This window comes from Panthera leo, chromosome B4, assembly GCF_018350215.1.
Source record: "Panthera leo isolate Ple1 chromosome B4, P.leo_Ple1_pat1.1, whole genome shotgun sequence".
NCBI lineage: Eukaryota > Metazoa > Chordata > Mammalia > Carnivora > Felidae > Panthera > Panthera leo.
Genome location: NC_056685.1, coordinates 27,719,155 through 27,743,931, shown reverse-complemented (window position 1 = coordinate 27,743,931; position 24,777 = coordinate 27,719,155). Strand labels below are relative to the sequence as shown.

Sequence of the window (24,777 nt, the reverse complement as noted above, 5' to 3'; positions counted from 1 at the left end):
GCACAGGAAAAGAGGTTCAACATCATTAGACCTCAGAAAACAGCAAATCAATACAATGAGATACCACTGTATATTCATCAGAATAGTTAAAATTTAAAAAGAGCAAGTGTTAGCTGGGGTGTCGACCAATTCCACTTTCATATATTTTGCCATAGGGAAAGTTAAATGATAAAACCATTTTTTTAAATGATAAGACCATTTTAGAAAATAGTTTGGCAGTGTTATAAAGGTAAGCATATTATTACCATAAAATGCAACAATTTTACTTGTAAATATTTACCCCAAAGAAATAAAAATGAGTTTACATACACACTTGTACATGAATTTTCATAGCAGCTTTATTAATGATAGCCTCAAGCTAGGACCAAATGTCCTTCAACTAGTGACGAGATAAACACATTGTGCTGTATCCATGCAACGGAATACTGCTTGGCAATAAAAAGGGATAAAGTACTGATAGACATAACATGAATGAATCTCAGAAACATTTTGCTGAGTAATATAAGCCAGACACAAAAGAACACAAATTCCATGATTCAATTTACTGCCTTGGATTACTACATTAGAAATGTTAGAAAAGGCATATTTAATCTTTGGTGACAATAAGCAGACAAGTTATTGCCTGTAGCTGAGTTCAGTGTAATTGACCTGGATTGAGTATGAGAGAACTTTTTGGCATGATGAGTGTGTTCTGGATCCTAAGTGGTGGTGATTATATGGATATATATGTTTATAAAATACATTGAAATGTACACTAAGATATATTTTGTATATAAAATTTTGTATTTGTATTTGTATATAAACTATACTTCAGTAATGTTGTTTTAAAAAAACATTCCACAAATTTTGAAAGTTATTTAACTAGTGAAAGATTAACTTCTGTCTAACAGTAGAAGACTTCTGTGTAAGACTGAAACTGAGTCAGCCTGACAAATCCATTTAGGTAAATCAGTATACACAATATAAGCAGTAATACATGAATTGAATATCCTTAAACCAGAAAGGAAAGTAAATGAATTCTCAGTACACTTTCTAGCGTATGATTTGATGTATTGGGATGGGACCCTAGCATCCTTAGAATTCACTGATATACTTTTCTAAATTCTTAAATTGTATGTGTACAGCATGGTTTTAAGTGTATTGGTTGTTTCCCTTCGGGATCACATAGCTGACTAGGAGCTGCAGCCCTGCCCAGCATCATGAGAGTTCAGTATTATAGTTGTTCAATGTTATGACATACTATTAACCTGGGAAAAGTCAAAATTCAAAATTTGAAGTACGGTTTCTACTAGAATTATTTATTATGTTGTCAACTCTTCTATAATTATTTTTTGGTTTAGTCAGTCAAAGGTTTAAAGATGTAGATCAGTAATTTATTTTGTTAATTTTTCGTTATATCAGTTTTTATTTTTGAATGTGTGTTGATGTATTATTTGCTGTCAGCATCTCAATTAAGAGTTATACCTTGTGTCAGAATAATGAGTCTCTTCCTAATTTTTGCCATGTGCTTTGTGTTTTAGCCGACATGAATATTGCTACCTTAGTTTATATTTTCCTATATGTCTTTATACTTATTTATATTTTTTCTTTATTTTCATGTGTTTTAGATATTTACTAAAAGTAGAGCATAGATTTCATTTTTTAACCTGGTGAGAACCTTTGTCTTTTAAGGATATTTTAACTCATTTATATTTATTGCTAAAATTAATCTAATTGGCTTTACTTCATTGATCTTGTTTAAAGCTTTCTGTTTTAAATTATTTTTTGTTTCCATTGTGTTTTGGACTTTTTGCTCTGTGGTTTAACATTTATCTTTGTTTAATTTGGTTTTGATTTTTTGAATTTGTGGGAATATTCACAGTTATTTACTAGTCAGCTTGTTTTCTAAGATGTCCCTGTCATTCCTATATCAAGTTACAAAGGGCATGGCACTTAGATTCTCATTAATATTTATTCAGTGACAGAAGCTGTCCTCTTTCTGCTTTGAGTCTCTGATAGGCTATTACCGTACCTTGAATGCTCCTAGTCATGTGGTGACCTCAAGTGGGTGTCAGCTCCATTCCCTTTCTATTAATAAGGGTGCTTGTATGTGGGGCTTTCCCATTTTTTTCCCAATATACTTGAGGACTATTTAGGGGAGTAGGATCTTAGATAATACTTAGATAACACTTACACTTGTCTTAGAAACAGTGTGGAAGGAAGAAGCCTGTAGCGGTTGGTAGGGGTAATATCTTTAAGAAAACAGTGATGTTGAAGCTATTTTTAGAGATGGAAGTCTTGTCTTTCTCATATTTTGTTTTTTAGCAGATAATTATGTGGCTGGACTACCAAGATGTAGGGAGTGAGGTGAAGCTGAGAACGGCCTCTCCAGGATTGTGGGTCATGGTGAAGTTCTTGGCAAGAGTCTCATCTTAGTGTGGTATGTGGAAAGCACATGGGCTGAGGAGGCAGGAAAGCCTTTTTCCAGCTTTGGTTCTCTGTTTTTTTGTGTGACCCTGGCAAACCACTCAACTTTCCTGGGCCTCAGGCTAGGTCTGTTAAATGAGGAAGATGACTCGCTGGGATCCTTTCTAACTTTAAAACTCCATGACTGACCAGGGCACCAAGGATAGCAAAGAAGTTTCTGTTTGACAGCATTTTTATTTTTAATTTCATTAAGCAAAGAAGTCATCTTAATTTCATCTTGCAAAGTCAAGAGGAATAAATCACTTATCTTACTACTTTGAGTAGGAGAGTTAGAAGAAGGGATCCTATGTGACTTGTGTATTTATGCTCTGACCTAATATTAGGTAAGTGACACATGTTGTGGTGGGGAGTCCCAATTATAACACCTGGAAGTAGTTTGGTAATAGAATGACTCAGAGGAATGTTAAATCACTATTTTTCCCTGAGAAAGATATTTATCTAGACTCCCAGAAAGTTATTACCTTTTACATTGCGATGTGTGCTTCGGATTGAGAATGCTGGGAGGTAGGCCCACTGTGTGATAATACTCAGACATCAGGCTAAAGATCACACTGAAGGTCTGTCATTGCTGGGCTCCTGAGTGGTAAAAAGGCTGCTACTGCTGAATTTATGTTTCATGAGATCAGCAATAGGATGCTGCCCGAGCTGGCTTTTTGTCATAAGCTAAACTGGGCATGGTCATAAGCAGGGTGGGCAGATAGAATTTTGAAATAATGAACATGTCACAGCTGTGAAAGAGTGAGGAAACAGTGCTGACTGAATACAATCTATACCGCAGTCAAAGGGTGACTCTTTTTGAAGAAAGGCTTTGTTCTGGCTCAATTCTGGAGGATGAGCCACTGACAAAGGCTTCATCCAGAGCAGCATGGAAAAGATCATGCAGCAGACATTGGTTGCTTCTCTTCTCTGTGGTCATCACTGTGAGGGGTTTTATTTCCCTCTCTACCAAGAGCATCTAGGGAAAAAAAGAGAATTGTTTCATTTCAGAAATTTTGTTTTTTGTTCTAGTAAATAAAGACATGTCATGAATAAATTCAAGTAAAATTCAAAATAAACTAGAAGCTTGGATAAAAAATGCAGGTGATAGGCTTTTATAAAGTGCCATTGAATGGTAGACCCACCTAGGGATGCAGAGATCAACATTCAGTAGCCTCTGTCCTTAAGAACTAAACTTGAGTAGGTAGACAGATAAATGGCTAATACTTTTTTTTTTCTTGGTAGAGGAAGACCTTTATTACTGATAGTAACAACCTGAATTCTAGACTCTTCTGTGGGACACTGGATTCCTCTTCAGCTTGTACATAGAGGGGTACTGTATGTCTTTATCGTGTAAAAGGTTATATACCTTCTGTTTGGTGATTTGAATAAAGAGTTGCAAAACACAGCTCTGCACGAGGAAGTTGATGTCATGGCCAAGGGCTTGTGAGGTTAAATTGCTAAGGGTATGTTTCATTTAAGTTTTTATAGAGCATTTGCTCTCCGAAAGGCTCTCTGCTAGATGTTGAGACTACAAGGTAAGATAGAATCCCTGTTCTCAAGACATTTATAGTCCAGAGGGAGATGAATAAATGGATAACTAGAGCACAGGGTACGCTGAAGCATTTGGAGGGAATAAATCATCAGAATGCACAGGAGAGAATGATGTAGGGAACTTTGAATGTGTTCTAATAGAACTAAACAGTCTCAAAGAACCTATTTCTTCAATGGTTGCAGTGATCTGTGCTTAAATTTGTTTTTTTTCCAAGAGCTATACATTTCTGATGGTAAGGATAATAATAACAGCCAAAAATTGTACAGTGTTTTACTCTGTGTCAGGCACCATGCTAGTATTTTATGTATAACAAGTTAAGTGATCCTTACAGTTGTCCTTTAAGGTAAGTATTTACATTAGTCTAGAAACTGAGGCATAGAGCATTCGAGTAACTTGACCAATGACAATTAGTATATAGTAGATCTAGGACTTTTTACCAAAGTTCGAAGTTCTACTGTGCAAAGTTAAGGTGTTAAAAATTAAGAGCATCAACTACTGGAGGAACCATCATATGTTTTTGTAGGTATAGCAGCTTAATATTAATGAGTCATAGCTGAGCATCCAGGAGAAGAATAAACATTGTTGATACATGTGCTTTTCATTTTCTACAAATAAAGCTGTATATTATTATAATTATTATTGGAATTACCCTGTACAAGCTACAAATTATAAGTAGAATATTTTATTTGAAATTAGAGGAAGATACCTTTTGATCAAATACTCTATCCCATTAATTTACAGGAAAGGGCTTTCTTGAGTTTTGAATATATCTAAAGAGATTGCACAGCCTCCCACAATCATGGAATCCCACAGCTCTTTGAGGTGGGGATTTCCTATTCAGCCCAGTGTCTCCTGGACAAGGAAGAGGTTACTTTCTGTAACGCTCATCCGTTGAGATGTGGGTCTCTTTTTACAACCCTGGAGGCCTTTAATTTATAAACTGGATTTGTAAATTGAAGGAGCCCAGGCTGGTTGGGTCTGTGGCACATGTGGCTTACCTCCATGCCTGAACCACAGGAGGCCTGCTATTTGCTGCACTGAGGGAGTTAATAAGAGCTCTTGTGACCTGGTTTGCCCACAGTTTATAGGCTCAAATCTAGATGATCTGAAAGAAAAAAGAATGGGATGAAAAAGTCTAAGTTATGGTCATAAACTAGAGGGAAAGGTAGAATTTTGAAGCCAGCATCAGTATAGCACAGACAAGAATTAGAAGTTAGGAAGAGCCTTGGAGGAGAGATTTTTAATTAGAGCAACACTCAGGACATTTGAGATTGTTATGGTGATTTTAAATAGGCAGCCCTTTGGCTTTAAATAGAATCAAGGACTTGACTCTTTGTCTGTGGTTTATTAAATGTAAACACATAGCAAATTTAAGGGGAAAAGGTAGTCTTTTTATGTAGAAGTTCTGATTTATGGCTTCCTGGACTTTGAAAGACTCCTTGCCCCTTTATTAAATACATTGAGTTGTTCTAAAACTTAGTAAAATATATTTTTCTTGCACAAGCAGGTATTTTTAATATAGCAATTAGGAATGTCACTAGGAAGATTATAGAAAGCAGTATGTAACAAAGTTTGAATGGTCTTACTAAAGAAAATGGGATTTTAGACATCATTTGAATACATTAACTAAAAATAAAAGTAAACTTTTCATGTACTACTGAAATCAACCATGGGATTGAAGAAACTTACGAAGATATTTTGTGTAAATGTATTTTCTATTTTGCTTTTCAAAAACTGAATTTTATTTACAGATGGAATACATACCCTTGTTTAAAAAGTTCCCTTTGACCACCACCCTCCAATCCTCCCAGAGGTCATCATTTTGCCATTTATTCTTCCAAACTGTTTTTTTTTAATATTTATATGCATATATTTATATGCATTGAACAGCTGTTTATGTTTTGCATAAATATTTAAAAAATAATCCACAGAATGTATTGTTTGCATGTTCATTTGAAATATGGCCTTCCATTGTATGTTTTGTTTTTAATTCTTCAATAATGTTACTAATAGCAGCTGACATTTATTGACTTGTTACTATGCGCTGGATAAGATATTTAGCATTTTTCATATAATTTAGTTTAATAATCTTCAATAAGCTTCAGAGGTAAGTCGAAATAGTTGGTTTAATATGAATAAATTTTCACCTTCATTATACCTCACATTTACATTAAATTACTAATGCCAGTAGTTTATCATTCTTTTCTTTTTTTAATGTTCACTTATTTTTGAGAGAATGAATGGAGGAGATACAGAGAGAGAGGGGAATAGAGGATTCGAAGCGGGCTCTGCACTGACGGCAGAGAGCCCAATGTGGGGCTCGAACTCACAACTGTGAGACGGTGACCTGAGCCAAAGTTGGACGCTCAACCAACTGGTGCCCCAGTAGTTTATCATTCTTTAATAAGACTTCAAAAATACACATTTAGAATGATTTTTAAAAGTTGCTAAGAGTATAACTTGTAGTTCTGTGAGTTGTGTTATTCAGTCAGCCAAGTCCTTGGAACAGCTGTCTCTGCCACAAGGCTGGGAATGTGAGGGTGACTCCTCACCTTTTAGGAATGAAGAGGTAGTGTGTGTCATATTTGACTCATTCTAAATGAAGAACAGACAACCCCAGACGTTTCCTCAGTAGTTAAGGATTTTAAAACCTATGCCTGTGACAGTGTCCTTATTTTGGGGAACAGTTACAGGATACAACACCCAGGTGGAAGGAGGTTTGTTTTTGAAAGTTGCTTTTCACTTTTGCCCTTCATCATTCTGGTATGAGGAAATCGAGGCTGCAGCAGTGGGAGCTCTGAGAATTTTTATGGGAACTAGTAAAGGAAGTGATATTGAGTGGCTTGAGAGGGGAAAAGGGTGGTGCTTATTATGTATACCCTGATTTTGGAATTTGGAGGAAGATCTTTTCAAAATTTCATGACAAAATAAAGAGTTTTTAATGAGTGGGATAGCTTTTTGGAAGAGTTTAAATCTCCGCTCTGCTGCTTAACTAGCTGGATGACCTCAAAAAAGCCACTTTATGCTGTTTCAATCATGTTAATAGTATCCACTTTATAAAGTTGTGGGGTTGAAATTACATAAAACATTTTATACATCGGGAAGTGCTGTACAAATGTGCAAATATTAGGTGATATTCTTACTGTTTTTATGATCATAACTCTTGTCAAGGCTTGTCTATGTTTTGCCTCTTGTGTTATTGCCTCTGTATTGAAGACTTAACCTGCTTGTTGCTTCTATCCTTTATTACTTGAAAGAGAGTACTCTATTAGGGCTCTGTGATTTTTCACGCAGAAAAAGAGACCTTCTTGCTGAGTTATTTAACAAATGTTGAAGGCCTAGTATGTATCAGTCAGCATTTCTTCAGGCCCAGCATAAGAACTGAAAAGATCATGGACAGTATCTCTCAGGAAAGGAGACACGCCGAAGGTCCCAATAATTATCATGTCATTGTCATTATACATTAGTGTTCACAGACATTTTTGATCTCTTTGTCTTCAAGATAAAAGTAAACACATGTAAGTTAACATCTGTCTACCTAAAAAGTATTTGTACTAAATTCTGTCGTAGCAGGGACATTGTTTGAAAAAAAAAAAACATCGAATTATCTTGCTGTGGTGTCTTTTTGGTTATAATACTGAAATTATTTTGAGATTCCCAAATAACATTCAATGAGGATATGAGGTTTTTATGTTTATCAGAACTAGACATGAGTAAACAATGGTTAAGCGCTACAAGTAAGCTCTCCTTTCCAGACGGGGAGATAGTTGCACTGAGGTTCCATTTAGTGCACTTCAGGGTCCTCAGTTAATGGGGAGGTGATCTTTACTTAAAAGCCCGCTCAGAAGTCTGGTTTCTTATTCAGAATTTGTTTATTATTTTTTGCTCCCTCTCATTCCCCAAATGTTTCAACCAACATAAATGTTATAGCAACTCCAAATCCATGGAAAGGACAAGCAGCTTTAGCTTGTTGCACAGGTGTGGGACTGCCTCTCTGTGAGCCAGAAGTTAGACATCAGATGTTTAAGGGAACTTGGAAGTCTGCAGTTTAAATCTCATTTGCCATCTGACTGATGTTGCCGTTTATTGTCCAAAACCACTACTGGTATAGGCTGTTTCTTGAAGAAGATGTATACTTTGGAGGAGGCACTTTGCTGGGGGGAAAAAATCCTCTGGTTTTATTGTTCCTCTTCTGGATAGTTCTAAAAAGCTATAACCCTTTTGACTTTTGTTGGTGGTTTGCTTTGTCATCTCCGTGTTTACTTCCATTTATTTCTTAACCTACTGTTTGTGGCAAACCATCTCTGTCCTGAAGTTATACCAATGAAAAAAGTTAAATCTTACTCCAAAGTGACCTATGAAATTCCATTCCATATTTTAAGCTTAGCCCATTGGAAATATCACTTTTTTCTTTATTTAGTTTGCTGCCCCACCCCAGTACCTTACAGTCTGAGGACCATGGGTGGGTTTGTTTGTTTGTTTGTTTGTTTGTTTGTTTGTTTTTAATTAATCTCTTTTAAACTCACCTGTTTATAGAAACTGAGCATTTCCTCTTTTCTGAAAGGCAGTTGTGGTAAGAGCTGCTTATTTTCTTGAGATCCCAACCCAGAGGTCTCTAGAGGAGTTTAGGATCTGCATAGTCACATTTGCTTTTTCAAATTAGAAGCAAGAAATACTTTAATTTGCCTTGACTCTAAACTGTTTTTTTAAATAGAGTTCACAATTAATTGAATTCTCTGAGCTTCTGGTTTATAATACTGAAGAACTTTTACATAGAGTAGATAAAGGATGGAGTAGGAATTTCTGATTCAGTTGCGCATTATTTATTGTGGAAAGAATGTTTTCCCTACAGACCAACTAGGAACAAGATGTTTAAACATAAGCCAGGGTGGAGACTTATTTGTTTGGTCAGCTTCAGAGGAGCCACGTTTCCCTACTTACGATGTGTCTGCCAACTATTCTGTCCCCCCACTCCTGCCTGATTCTTCATGTTTCTTTGGAATTTTTAGTTAGGACTCTGTTGGATAAGGCAGTGATACAGTGCACACGTGGCATTTAGAAAGGCTAACGGCAGTTTTCTGGAACAGCATACTTTTATCATGTCATGAATTTTTGCTGGTGTGTGTGTGTGCACGCACGCGTGTTTATATAAAATGGCTTCTTTCCTTTTTCCCAGTCCCCCTCTGCTGTTGGTTTGTGTATTCACATAGCTGGCGGCTCCAGGACTCCATTTATCACAGGCAGTGGGAGGGGGTACAGAGATATGAAAGGGTTACTGTTCACATTTCCTGTGTAATTCCCTCTGATCTTACTGAGCTGTAGTTTCTTTCTTGATGTTAAACATTCCCAGGCTCCTATAACCTTCTAGCCTGCTTGCTCTGGCCAAGTTTGTCCCAGGTGATCATGTAGGCGAACCTCCTGTTTTTAAAGCTTAGAAATCTCTCCTTCCTTCGTGAGATGGGCTAAATGCTCATTCCTTTGCAATCCCAGAAGAAATCCCTGTGATTTAACGCAAGAACAGAGCATACCATATTAGTTTGAAAAATCAAATTCAGCAGCCAAGTTTGTTGTCAGATTAACTGTGTAGATTTTAAAATCTGATTCCTGATGTAGTATATTTCTAGTTAAATGAAAGCCCATGATCTATTAAAGGTTGCATTTTTCCTTCTAAAAACACACTTGAAAAATGGGTTCTGGTTCTAAAAGAGTAAATTTGACTGTTACCATGTTACTTTTAGCTTGCCCGATTGCTAGATCATTTTAAATTGTCTCCGATATAAAGATGGTTAGCTGAAACTGTACCATTTCTGTCTCAGTTCAATTCAGAAGGTTGTAGGGAGGGGTGCTGGTACTTGTTATTTTCTACTTTTTCTCTGGTTTTAAAAGTATATAGCAGCTCATTTTTATTCCACAATTTTTAAAATATACATTTTTGTGGTTGGCAAAAGTTTTTCTATTTTTGCCTTTTCCCTTTAGAAGAAAATGCCATGCTCCTGTGAAGCATAAGAATATGTCAGCAGCTGCTAAGAAATTGATAGGGGCAGGGTGTACCTGGGCCAGCACTGCCCTCATTGTAGGTAAGGAACATTTCTTTAGACACAGCTTTGGGTAAGTTTGCTTGTATTTCTTATAGCATATCTCTCTTCTTCATTCAACAGCCTGGGAATCTTGGGGCTTGGGGACAGACAGAAATGAAACAGTGTCTCTTTGAAGGAGTTTCTGGGATAATTAAAGCTTGCTGTTGTTTAGGTCAAAGTAAACTATTTGCGTTGCTTAAAACAGTGAGATAAAGTATTTTTTAAGCACCTTAACTATGTGTGATATGGTTTGACATGGAGATAGGTAGATGAAATTTTAGATTGATTCTGTTTGGATCTGCCTTAAAGAGCCAACACAAATGTTTGATATGTTTCACTCACCTTTAGTTCCCCAGTGTCTGAAACAGAGCTCACCATGCAGTAGGCTTGCAGTAATGGTTTGTTGAATGAGAGAAATAGATTGCCAAATTACTTTTGTATATTCTTAAATGTTTTGTATGTGCATGATCACATACATGTCTAATAATGTTTCATTTACTCTTTCTATTAGTCTCTGATGATAGAGCCTGTTCGGAGTCCTTTGTTATTAAGCAGTTAATTCCCTCAAAGCATTTTGTGCCCAAGGCCATAAAAAGTGTACATCTTCTCGACTAGCCATGACATTCCTATGTCATAGAAAAAAATGAGATTTAGTCATAAGTTACTTAAATTATAGGTAGTTTATGAACATTTCCTAAAACCAGTAAGCCCATTCACTATTCTCATAATGGAAAACCGCTTATATTTTCTCCTAAAGAATATCTATTCCTAAGACCATCACAAAGCACTGAACAGTAATATTAATCATCAAGAGATACTGATAGAATGTTAATAGAAACAGCATCGTGGCTGTATTGTGGGTTCTCTAAAGATGTGCACAGCCTTGGTCCTCCTACCTAAAGTCTTTCAGACTTTTCAATGAATAGAACACATACAGTAGTCAAGTTAAACAGCAATTTAAGGTACATTAAATGTAGTTATGTGCTAAGTGAGAGTCTTGAACAAGAAGCATGCAGCTTAGTGGAAGGAGAAATCATTTTGACTTGAATTAGAGAGTGGTGAGAAGTTTCACTGAAGAAGCTTGTGTTGGATATTAGATAAATGATTGGATTTTAGATATAAAAGAAGTGAGGCTAGGGACGCCTGGGTGGCTCAGTCGGTTAAGTGACCGACTTTGGCACAGGTCATGATCTCATGGTTGGTGGGTTCGAGCCCTGTGTCAGGCTTAGTGCTCATAGCTCAGAGCCTGGAGCCTGCTTCAGATTCTGTGTCTCCCTTTCTCTCTGCCCCTTCCCCGCTCATGCTATCTCTCTCTCTGTCTCTCTCAAAAATAAATAAACATTAAAAAAAAAAAAAAAAAGAAGTGAGGCTACTTTACATTTATAAATATCCATGATAGCTACCACACTTCTTGTCCCAACCGCAGTGAAGAAACAACAACCAAAGAGATTAAGTATTATGATGGAGACTTTTCTCCATTGACAGTTTATTAACTCATTTTTTTAGTGAAGTGAAATTTCAGAATAGCTTCCATGAGGACATAGAACTCTGTTAGTTACCATAAGGATCCCTGTCGGTAGGAAGTCCTCCCAAATTATAATTTCAGTGGTTAGACAGCATACATATTGGAAAGTTATCATTCATGATTATACTTTGGTAATAAAGGCTCCTTCCAGTCTCAATGGCAAGTTTAACAGAGTTCATTGCTGAATTATATCATGATTTGAAGTCTAACATATAAGGAGATAGATCCAAATCCACTGTTTTTTGTTGCACAGACATAGGTGGCTATAGTAACTCATAAAAATCTAACTTCACCACAATTTTTCATTAACCTCTTGAAAATTCTTCTATGATAATGCAGTTACTGTAGTAATATCAGAAATGAATCCAATTTTTTGGTTTTGTAAAAGCAAATTAAAGTATGCATAGAATTTACATTGAGACCCTTTGATTAGATTTACTTGTTACTACTTACTATTAAAAGCAAACACTTTAGTGCATTTAATTTTACAGCCAAACTTCTATCTCTAGTTTTATTCTTTTATTGCATAAACAGTCAAAGGAAAAACAACACAACAAAGAAATGAAGCCAGTTTCTCTAACATAGTAAAGATAGAATCTTAAGACAGTCTGCTGACTTTACTTTTTAGTCTTTTGGCCATTAGCATATTTATGTGGTTCTGTGCATATTTCTGCATATCTCGTTTGTTGCTGCCAGTGTGATAAAGAAGGGAATGATGAAGGGAAACTATAACCAGTGCTTATTTCCTACACTATATTTTTGCCTCAATCTAGTGTCTTTCAAGATATCACTAGGTGATCCGTGATTAAAGAGTTTGGTGGTTAGCTAATGTTGTGAAAGGTGGGAGCATCTCAGTGCATATTGATATTTTATTTAACCCACTGTTTCCCAGATGTATTTGACTTTGGAAATGCCCACTGCTTGCCTGACCGCTAGCTTGTCTTTCTTTCCTCCCTCCTCCTTTCCTTTCAGCTTCCTTCATTTCTTTTCTTTTCTTTTTTAAGGATACTTATTAAAAATCTCCTATAGGACAAGTTTCAGGATCATTACTATAAAGTTTATACACACACTGTTTAGGTCTGTTGCTTATGTCCATTTTTTCTCTTCATGTCCACCTTTTCTAAAGCATAGGATGGGAGATAGAAGGAAGAAGAATAATTTTCAAGTCTTGCTAGCTGTACTGATGTCATGTGTAGTGGGGAAGAGGCTGACACTCTTTTTGAAAACAAGATTTGAGATTTGTGTGAGGATTTCGAGAGTTCTTACTGTCTGCATCTTAGGTAGCTCTGAGCAAACAGAATTTGCCCAAGCACAATAGAAGTCTCTGGGGAGAGGAGTAGGGTGGATTCAAGGTAAAATGGGGCTTTCACTTTTTACTATATGTATTTATGTTTTGTTTGAATTTTGCCATTAATGTAAATTTCTTTTGTAATCTTAAAAACAAAGACTGAATTAAAAGATCTTACTAGTTGAGAAGAACTCTATAAAAGGATTGCTTATTGCAAGCTTTTGTAAGGACTAGCCTCTTTGGTGTTTTCAAGCTCACTTTGTTTAAAAACATACCAGAAATTGTAAGCCATTTTTTTTCAGAAACAAGATTATATGAAGTAAGGTAAATTTGATAGATAAAATTAATATATCTTGTCCTTGCCACCACTGTATCTTGTACATATTTCAATTGTTGCTGTAACTCACTGTGCCATTATTCTCTACTTATGTGTTAAGTGAGGGACTGTGCTTAATTGTTTCAGCGCCTAACTATGCACCATGCCTAGTATTTAGTAAGCATTTGATAAATGTTTGTTGATACGGGTGTGTGTTGGGGAAGACTTAATTTCACAGTTATTTCTGGGAGAATGCATTAGTGATTGTCACTTTCAAGTCTTAAGAGGACTATATTCCTTTGAAAACATTTTTAAAGTTTATTCTAGTTTTTTATTTATATCTGTCCTCTGTCAGAAAGAATTTAAGATAGTATTTATTCATTAGGACACATAATATAAAATAAAGTTTTAAATAAATAAATAAAATAACAAAGTTGGAGGGCTTTGTTACTGCCCATGTGGAAAATTCAATATCAAGTGACAATGACCAAGACAGTATGTCGTTGGCATAATGATAAACATGCAGGTTAATAAAGTGGAATTGAGAGATACTTATATTTTTGGTCCATCAATTGTTTTTTACAAAGGTGCTATTCTGCATTCATTTGCAATTGTTTATAATAGCTTTATTCATAATAGAAATGAGAAACAATCCAAATGTCCATCAACTAGTAAATGGATAAACAAAACACGGTACGTCCATACATTAGGATACTCTTCGGCAATTAAAAAAAATTGAAATGGTGATGTGTGCTATAATATGGATGAACCTCAAAAATACTATGCTAAGTGAAAGATGCCAAATTCCACTCGTATGAAATGTCTGTAATAGAGCCGATCAGAGGAGTTTGGGGGGTTGCGGCAGGGACTGACTTCACATAGACTTAAGGGGATATTGAGAAGTGAAGGAAGAAACGATTTGAAATTAGATTGTAGTGATGATCGCACACATCTGTAATTTAACTAAAACATCATTGAACTGTACACTTTCAACAGGTGAATTTCGTGATATGGCAATTGTACCTCAGTATTGTAAAAATAAGAAAGGTGATAAAATGGGACCAACGTATCTCATAAGATCCCCTATATTTCCTTGAGGTGGATCACAAATTTTGCTCTAAATTTTCTAAAGAGACCATTCTAAGATGAGATGTGTTTACTAGTGTTCACAAGATCAACATTTGTCAGCATTTTAGGAGAAACTACTAATTGTAATTCAAAGAAAACTATATGCTTTCATTCATAGAGTAGCATATTCAACTCTGACCTCAACAACATCCTTGTAGTGAATAACTGAATGCTCTCTTTTCTATAATTGTTTCTTAAACCTCCCTTCAGTGTAGTCTAGTGGCTTAACATCAAAGGCGCTTTACTAAGTACAATAATACTGGGTGAATAGGATGGAGAGCGATAAAAGGACAAAGCCAAGAATGCTGCTCTTTGGTGGTATGTCTTAATCCAGACATGCAGTTTTAGAATAATGAATGGGTGAACTAGATAGATATGTAGCAGCCCTGCAGAAGCTTTTTGTAAAAAAACGGAGTAACAGTTAAGTTTAGCATTTTACTCTCAGGCAAGTACCTGGAGTGTAATTATTCTCAGGTATAGGTTAGATATGGGGCCATTTACTTTAATAGCTGGATTGGGAGTATGATTGGCATCCTCTTAGGAATGTTGGGGAGCCTGAGGAGGAAAAGTATCAGATTAGACTGTCCAGCATGTATGAATAGAGGTAGTCTGAAGAAATATGTGCTGATGGGTTATGATTCTCCCTTAGAAGTAATTTTGGCTGTTCTCCAGTGCTTAGACCAAGGGATCATTCAGGCTCTGAAGACAGTATAACATGGCCATAGGTATTAAACTTGGAATAGTGTGGTTTTCATTATAAATTTTCAAAAGTGATACATGTGTGTTATAAAAACATTCTAGCAATTCAATTCAAATATCAAGTATAGAATATGTAGAATAAAAAATTGAAGTCTTTCTTTTCTCTATACCCTTCTTTTTTAAAAAAAATTTTTTTTAAGGTTTATTCATCTTTCAGAAAGAGAGAGACAGAGCATGAGGGGTTAAGGGGCAGAGAGAGAGGAAGACACAGAATCCAAAGCAAGCTCCAGGCTCTGAGCTGTCAGCACAGAACCTGATGTGGGGCTCGAACCCACGAACCATGAGATCATGACCTGAGCCGAAGTCGGACGCTTAACCGACTGAGCCACCCAGGTGCCCCTTCTCTATACCCTTCTTAAATAATATTCTTATTAATGTATATTTAAATTATTTCCAGTTTTAGCTTTTATAGTGCTGTGGTAAACATGCTGGCACAGGGCACTCCTCCATTTAAATAAATATTTGAATGCACACACACACACACACACACACATACATACACACAATTGCGTGTACACACATGTATGTATATGTGTATATGTTCATATATATGTATATATTATCACTTTAGTAACAGCTATCACCTGTTCTATACCTCATATTTTACTTTAATACACCAGTATTTTTTACTTTATACTTTAAAATAATTTCTTTATACTACTACAAGTGTTCAATTTTATATTTGTAATTCTGGTCTTGTTCCAGTCATGTGAAAGTATCTGAACAATCATTTGTTAAATTAACTAAAGGACAGCTTGAGCCTGAGTCTTTTGGCTTTATTATGTAAGTACAATAGTTTATTTAGTAAGAAGAAAATGTTAATTGCAGTAACTTAGTTGAAGTTTCTTATGTTTGGAAAACACTTTTTTTCATTATTTTTTATTTTAGTGTTTATTTAGAGAGAGAGAGAGAGAGAGTGTAGGCATGTGAGTGGGGGTAGGGCAGAGAGAGAGAGTCCTAAGCATGTTCTGTACTGTCAGTGCAGAGATACAGGGCTTGATCTCACAAACCCGTGGGATCATGACCTGAGTGGAAATCAAGCTTAACCGAGTTGGCCACCCAGGTGCCCTGAAAAGTGTTTGTTTTATAATATCCCTGAGAATGTTAGCCTTTTTATCTTTAAGAAATAATTTTACCTTATAATTAACTTTGCAAATTACTTCTGAATAATATCTTGATTTAGGCTTTTGCTTCCAGTAGGGTTGTAGAAGGTGGTGGCAGGACATTGTGACCTCTGTAACAACTTAAATAAATTGCAAAAATCATTGTTGCAATGATCTGTTATTACATAATAAATTGCCCCAACACTTAGTGGTTTAAAACAACAATTGTTTTATATAGCTATGATTCTGTGGATTGGCAATTAAGGCAGATCTCAGCTGGGTGATTTTTCTGTTTTTTGTTGCATTGAATGACATCACTGGATAGTATTTAGCTGGTGGATGAATTGCTTTGTAGGATCCAAGATATTTTTACAGATATATATGGTGCCTGGGCAGAGGTGGAATTCTGGACTTGCTTGACCTTTCTAGCATGGTAGTCTTAAAGTAGCCAGACTTCTAATATTTTGGCTGGGCGCTTGTACAGAGAATTTTCCAAGAGATAGGAAGTAGAAAGACCAGTATCTTAAGGCCTAAAACTGGACACTGGCACCACATCTCTTCTATATTCTGTTGATCAAAGCAATCCCAGTGTCCTCTCAGTTTCAGTGAGAGGGTTTATAGTCATCACCTCTCAATGGAAGAAGTATCAGAGAATTTGTGACCATTTTAAATTTATCACCATCTACCCTCTACCCACAAATTATTTACATTCCTTCTACTTTGAAAATATATTCAATCCTTTCCAAAAATGCAGAATTGTTACCCTACTGTGGCTGTAGCCTCAAGCTTAAGGTCCAGGATATTGTCATTTAAATCAGGTCCCAGATGTAGCTCCTTAGATGTAGTTCTTTGCAAGAGACAAGTTATTTACTCAACAAATAACGGAGACATAGAGTAACTGTGGTAAGCATTCCATTCAAAAATGGGGAAACAGGAGGCATGTAACCTTCACTGGTCCATAGTAATTTTGAAATTCTGATGTTGACAGTTTCTTTAGTAGAGCCATTCTTAATCCTTGAAAATGATTATCCATGACTTCTGGCCTTACCTATAAATTCTGTCATTTTTATTTTTCTATAAGAAATGGTTCATGTTTATAATTGGTGGTCTTTTCTGCCTTGCTTCCTGTTTGTAGAAGCCTGAGAGTCTAAAAGTGTATTTTCATTTTGTATTCTCTCTCCTGCTTTCAATCCAATTTCACATAATTCCTTTAAAATCATTATGAGGCATTGATGTGTCAAATTATAATCCACACCTTTGGAAGCCACACCCACATTTGTTTTTAAGATAAGCTTTTTTTCTACTTGAGACCGAGAGTCCATGTGTTATAAAACAATACCCATAAAATTCTTAGAAGCTTATCTATTTGAAAGAGCCCAAAAGGCACACTTCCAAGATTCCTAGAGGCCTTTTATCTAGAAAAGATAGTCTAAGAAGCACATTCTTAAGAGTTTTAGAACTGAATTAGATACAACTTTAAATTATTTTCCACTTCTACTACAGTATTTTTAGAGTCATACTGTAATTGTTATCCTGAAACCATGCTTTACTGGTAGCAAACCCTAGACTTCATATTTACTCTGAAGCTATTTCTTTTCAGTCTGGAGAGAATGGGGATGATTATTCTTTTGAAAGGGCAAGACCTGGCTCCTTTATCTTTCCTCTAAATTCTGCTTGAAAATGAAACAATTCTTTTGTTAGCTCATCTTTGTCTATGTATACGTTAGTACACACAGCTAAAAGAAACTAATACTTTGAATCTTCTGCCTAGAAATCTCCTTACCCAAATCTACCACTTTATTGGGTATATTTTCTCTTTTCTATGTTATGCAAGTAAGTGTTGCATACCACTGTGTAAGAGGGGTTGTAATTTCCTTCTGTTAACGTGTTCACTAATGTACTTCAAGCTTTTATTAACAGTCTTCTTGAGGCTCTTCCAGCTTTTGCTTCCCACCTGGTCCCAAAACCAATGCCACATGTTTTAAGATTTTTATTATGGGACCCCACTTCCCTGTACCAGAATCTGTTATGGTTCTCTGTTTCCATACCAAATTATCTAAAAATTTATAATCTTAAAACAATAACCATTTTGTTGTACCTCATGTTTGTGGGTAATGAACAGGGAAGGCTCAGCTGGTGGTTATTCTTCACTGTGTAGCATCAGCTGAGGTTAGTTGGTGGGCATTCAGCTGTAATGTGGGCTGGTTTGGAGGGTCCAAGACAGCTTTATGGTATTTTGACAAGGATCACTCAAAAGTTAGTTTTAGCTAGATCTTTGAACCAGAGTGCCTGCACTTGGATTCTCCAGTATGACAGTCTTACCCTAGTTAGACTATGATGATAATAGCACAAAAGACGGGAAGGAAGAAACAGATATATCCTGCTGTAAAATTCTTATACATGAAGTGGTATGGCATTATTATAAGTTAAATTGTGATATGTTAGGGGCACCTGGGTGGCTCAGTCGGTTGAGTGTCCAACTTCAGCTCAGGTTATGATTTCACAGTTCATGAGTTCGAGCTCTACATCGAGCTCTGTGATAATAGCTCAGAGCCTGCTTAGGATTCTGTGTCTCCTCCTCTCTCTCTACACCTTCCCCACTTGTGCGCTCACTCTCTCTCTCTCTCGCTCTCTCAAAAATAAATAAACATTTTTTAAAAATTGTGATATGTTAAAGGTCTATATTTTAAACACCAGAGCAACCATTATAATTCTAAAAGAAACAGGTATATCCAGTAAGCCAAGAGTGGAGATAAAATGAAATAGTAATGATAAATGAAATGAAATAGTAATTCCAAACAAGGCAATAAAAAAATGGGAAAAGGAAACACAGAACAGTTTGGGACAAACAGAAAATAAGATGATTAATTCAAATTCAACCATATAACATAATTACATTAAGTGTAAATGATCTGAATACTATACAGGCAGAGATCATCAGGCTAGATAAAAAAGCAAGACCTGCTAACTGCATACTTTCTACAAGAAACCCTCTTCAAATATGAACTCACAGATTAAAAGAATTGAAAAAGATATACCATGACAACACTAATATTAAGAAAACTGGACTTCCTGTATTAATATCCAACAAAATAGGCTTCAAATCAAGGAATATTACTAGTGATACTGAGAGATATTTTCTGCTGATAGAACAAACTCATCAAAAGGATATCATAATTCTAAATGTCTTTGAGCCCAATAATGGAGCTTCAAAATATTTGAAGCAAAAACTAACAGAAAAGAAAGGGTAAGTAGACGTGACTACAGTTATAGATAGTTTTGAACACTTCTCAGCAATTGATATAGGCAGAATATCAAATAAAATATATAAATCTGCAACAACACTTAATGAATTGGACTTCATTGACATTTATAGAATACTGCACTCAATAAGAGAATGCACATTCTTTTCAAGTATGTGTGGAATTTTTATCAAGGTAAATCATTTGTCAGGTCATAAAACAAGATTTTAAAGAATTAAAATCATACAGAGTATGCTCTCTCACTATTACTGTATTGAATTAGAAATGAGTAAATGAGTAAGTGTGGAATATCTAGAATTCTTCCCCAAAATATTTGGAAATGAAACAACATACCTTTAAATAAACCATGGTTCGAAGAGAAATCACAAGGAAAATAAGAAAATATATTTGAACTAAATGAAGATGAAAGCACATCATACCATATTCATGTAGCTTAAAGCGGTGCTTAGAGGAAAATCTATAGCTTTAAAATACTAATGTTAGAAATGAAAGGCCTAAAATTTTCTGAGTTTTCACTTTAAGAAAATGGAAAAATAAAATCCAAAGTAAGTAGAAAGTAGAAAATAAGTAGAAATTGATAAAAGAGAAGTTTACAGACAAATAATAGAGAAAATTAATGAAACCAAAAGCTGTTTTTGCTATTTTTTAACAGATCAGGATAGTTGGCTTTCTTTTGTGGCAGTTCAGTGATTTTAGAATATTCCTAGATATATGGGGTTAAATTCATCAGTGTCTTAAGGTCTAGGTCCAGAAACTGGTGTCATGTCATAGTCACCATATTTTATTGGTCAAAGAAGTTACAGAAGTGACCCATATTCAAGGTGAGGGAAGGGCATATATGCCTATTTTTCAGTGGGGGAGTTTTAAAATATTTGTGTTACTCTTAACCACAGCCATATTTATTGAAGATCTCAGAGAGTTGTGAAAGCAAAGACGACAAAATGAACTGAGATTTCAGAAATGGAAGAGCCCGTATGAGCTAAGAATACTGACAGTCATTTTTCCTAAGTGTATTTGCCCAAAATGGACACTGGCTAAAGATCAAGCTTGCTATGGAGGTAAGACTTTACTAGGGGAAAGAGAAACCATTGGTGTTTTGATGGTCATATAGTCTGGCATGATGAACTGGAAACCAGAGTCCTCAGACATACAGCTAGCTTCCCCCATGGGTTGTTAACTGAACCTTGGGGCAGGAAGGGAGGCTAGGAAGTTGAGGTGGAAATATACAGAGAAATTTTCTGTAATCTCATAGTGTTTAGGAGAGAGTCTACATGGGATGGTGGTGGGATGCAGTTGCTGTAAACCACACAATTGATTTCATGTTTGAGACATCTTATACCAGAGTAAACTGATCAAATTGAAGAGATCATCTCCTCACCCTACCTGTCTAATATAGGAAAAGATGGGCCCTCACTGGGAAAAAATAATACCTACCACAGTTTTATGTTTCTTACATTCACGGTATTAAGAATACACCAAAAAGTTATATGACATGTGAAAAGTAAAAATCTATCAAACAGCCCAAGGAAGAAGAGAAAATAGAAGCAGATCCACCAATGGCACTGATAATAGGAGTTATCAAACAACAATTTTATCGTCGTATGAATATATTAAAGGAAATAAAAGAAACAGCTAAATAGAGGAAAAGACAAAGAATGGCAACAGAATGGTGGGATCTAGAGCTAAAAAATGTAATCTGAAATTAAGATTTGAGTTTAATAGTAAAGTAAGCACAGTTAAAAAATAAACAACTGGAATTAGTAAACTGAAGGACAGTTCAATGGAAAATGTACAAGGTGAAGCATGGGTGGGGGGAAAGAATGGAAAGAACAAAATATGGATTGAATCATTTCACCTAATCTACATATCATTGGAGTACTGGGAGGAAAGAAGAAGCAAAAACAATATTTGAAAAGATAGTGACCAAAGATTTTCCAAGCTGATGAAAGATAGCCATCCACAGATTCAAGAAATACAAAAAAAACTTAGTGAACTCCAAGCAATATTATATAAAGAAAACCATATGTAAGTATAACATAATGAAACTCAGGAAGAGCAGATATAAAGAGAAAATCTTAAAATAACCCAAGGAAAGAAACCATAGTAACTTGAAAGGAACAATGATAAGATTGATGGCAGATTGTTCTACAGAAATTATTAAAATCAGAGAACAATGGAATAACATCTTTAAAGTTTAAGTGCAGAAAGGAAAAATACTGCTAACCTGAAACTTTATGCCCAGCAAAGTGTTTTTTAAATGAAGACAAAGACAGTTTTAGACAAAAGGTGGGAGACTTTACCACAGGTAGAACCATAGTACAGTAATACTAAAGGAAGGTATTCAGTCTGAAGAAAAATGATCCCAATTGGAACCATAGAACTTTAGGGAAAAAAATGAAAAGCATAAATATGTGAGTAAATATAAAAGATTTTTGCCTATTTAAAGCCATAATAACAATGTCTTTCAGGCTTAAAACATATGTAGAAATAAATGAAAACAGTAGAACAAATTGCAGATAGGTATAAATGGAGTTAAACCAATTATTGTCTTGTATAGGAAGTGGTAAAAGTCAAGTTTTGTAATTCAAGGAAGTATTTGTAATCTCTATGATAATTTCATGAGAAACTACAAAGATGTTTGAACAAAAAGCTAACAGAAACAATCCTAAAATTTATATGGAATCACAAAGGACCCTGAATAGCCAAAGTAATCTCGAAATAGAAAAAGCGAAGCTGAAGGTATCACAATTCCAGCCTTCAAGTTATATTATACAGCTGTAGTTCTCAAAACCGTATGGTAATGGCACAAAAATAAACACATAGATAAATGGAACAGAATAGAGAACCAAGAAATAAACCCATTATCTGGTCAATTAATCTTTGATAAAGCAGGAAAGAATATCCAATGGGAAAAAGACAGTCTCTTCACCAAATTTTCAGAAAACTGGTCAGCTACATGTAAAAGGATTAAAGTGGATCATTTTCTTACACCATACAGAAAAATAAATTTGAAATAGGTTAAAGACCTAAATGTGAGAATTAAAACCATAAAAATTCTAGAAGGGGGCATAGGCAGTTATATCTCCTTTGACCGTAGAACATTTTTCTAGATATGCCTCCTAAAACAAGGGAAAGAAAAGCAAAAATAAACTATTAAGACCATAGCAAAATAAAAAGCTTCTGCACAGCAAAGGAAAGAATCGTTAAAATTAAAAGACAGCCTAAGAAGTGGAGAAGATACTTGCAAATGACATAACCAATAAAGGGTTAATATCCAAAGTCTGTAAAGAACTGATACAACTCAACACCCAGAAAACAAATAATCCAGTTAAAAAATGGGCAGAAGACATGAACAGACACTTCTCCAAAGAAGACATCCAGGTGGCCAAGAGACACATGAAAATATGCTCAATATCGCTCGTTATCAGAGAAATGCAAATCAAAAGTACAGCGAGGTATCATCTCAACCCTGTCAGAATGGCTAAAATCAACAATATAGGAAATGGCATGTGTTGGCAAAGTTATGGAGAAAAAGGAACCCTCCTGCACTGTTGGTGGGAATGCAAACTGGTGCAGATTCTGTGCAAAACTATATTGTACACCTGAATCTAATATAACACTGTATGTTAACTATATTGGAATTTTAAAAAATGCTAACAAGAGATAAAATGCAGTAATAAAAATTTATTAATTAAAAGAAGAAAAAAGATTAGATGGGATGAATATAGAACCAATAGGGTATTTTAAATATCAGTATCTGATTACATATACATAGGTTTAGTCCTCCAACTAAAAGCCAAAAAGTTTTGAACTACATTTAAAAAAAAAGACCCAACTATATCTAGTTTGCACAAGATATATTATATAGAAGAATATGGGAAGAAAAGGTACACTGTGCAAACACTAAAGGAAATCTGATATATTAATATCAGATAAAGTAGACTTTAAAGCAAGAAGTTTTATGGAAGATAAAGGGAGAATTTTATGATGATAAAAGGGTCAATTCAATAGGAAGACAGAATAGTTCTAAATTTGTATGTTCCTGACAATTTAACTCCAAAATATGTAAAGCTAAAATTCACAGGACAACAAGGAGAAATCATGATTTCACCATCCTATTTGGAGAATTTAATAACCTTCTTTGAACCACTAGATATAATAAGCAGATTTTTAAAAATCATAAAGGTTATAGGATGTTTAACAATACTGTTAACCAACTTGACCTATTGCTGTTATAGAATGTTATTCTCAACTCTTGCAGACTACAATACACTACAAGTATACAAGAAACTTTTACCAAAATAGAACATATGCTGAGCTAAAAAGCAAATCTCAACAAATGTAAAAGATTGAAATCATATATGTTCTACAGTGGAATTAAACTAGAAATAAAGATTTTTTTTTTAATCCTCAGTTTGTTTGGAAAATAAACAGCATACATTTAAATAATCCAGTACCGGTCAAAGAAATACAACCACAATTAGTATCTAAGCTGTGAGAGAACGTTAAAGTGGTGCTTAGAATCTGTAGCTTTAAATGTTTATGCTTAAAAGGTTGAAAGCCAACCATCTATTTTTCATTTCAAAAACCTAGAAAAAGTTCAATTTCATTCAATAAACTGGAAGGAAGGAAATTACAAAGAAAGAAGCATTCTATAGAGAAGACTGACAAAGATTAATGAAGTCAAAGTTGTTTCTTTGAAAATATTAATAAAATGTATAAGCCCCTACTAAGTAAAAAGGAGAAAGCTCAAATTAACAATATAGATATAAAAAGGAAACATTATTAGAGATCCAAGAAGTATCTAAAGGGTAAAATATTCTGAACATTATGTCAATACATGTGACAACTTACATGAAATGGACAAATTCCTTGAAAAATACAACTCACCAAAATGACACAAAAAAGTAAAAATTGTGAATAGTGCTATATCTTTTAAAGGCATTGACCCCATAATTAGAAATCTGCATCTCTAATAATGTTCTTTAACCTCATTAAGTCTCAGTATTAGGTCTTTGTTGAATGTTTTTAGAAAATTTAAAACTTCACTTTGGCTGACAGGTTCTACACTAAACTCACTTTCCATATAATTAAGGTTGATTTCCATTCAAAGGTTTACATACCTTTTGTTGGAATTTTATACCATATATTCCTTCTTCCAACTTCTAAACCCTTTGAGAAGTAGACATGACGTAACTCAGTTTAGAATAAAAATGTCAACTTTATGTGGGTGGAAACTGGGTAAAAGAGTGTGTTTATATCTGCATGGAATCTTATCCCTATTCCAACTGGATTGACTTAACTTGCCCTGTTGAGTTTAC

General features: G+C 35.0%; 1 protein-coding gene across 4 annotated transcripts in view; it reads left to right on the top strand.

Moving 5' to 3' along the window:
* ZNF438 (zinc finger protein 438) overlaps window positions 1-24,777 on the top strand; it is a 171,306-nt gene that overhangs the window by 52,251 nt on the left and 94,278 nt on the right. For 2 of the 4 annotated variants that reach the window (XM_042945246.1, XM_042945244.1), the window contains one exon: window positions 20,350-20,514. The exons of 1 other annotated variant lie outside the window; for it this stretch is intronic. The gene's annotated coding sequence lies outside the window, so the exon portion shown is untranslated. Of the gene's footprint in view, window positions 1-2,304; window positions 2,420-3,687; window positions 3,776-20,349; window positions 20,515-24,777 lie in introns of all 4 variants that reach the window. One more of the 4 variants, XM_042945243.1, reaches the window with a different exon arrangement.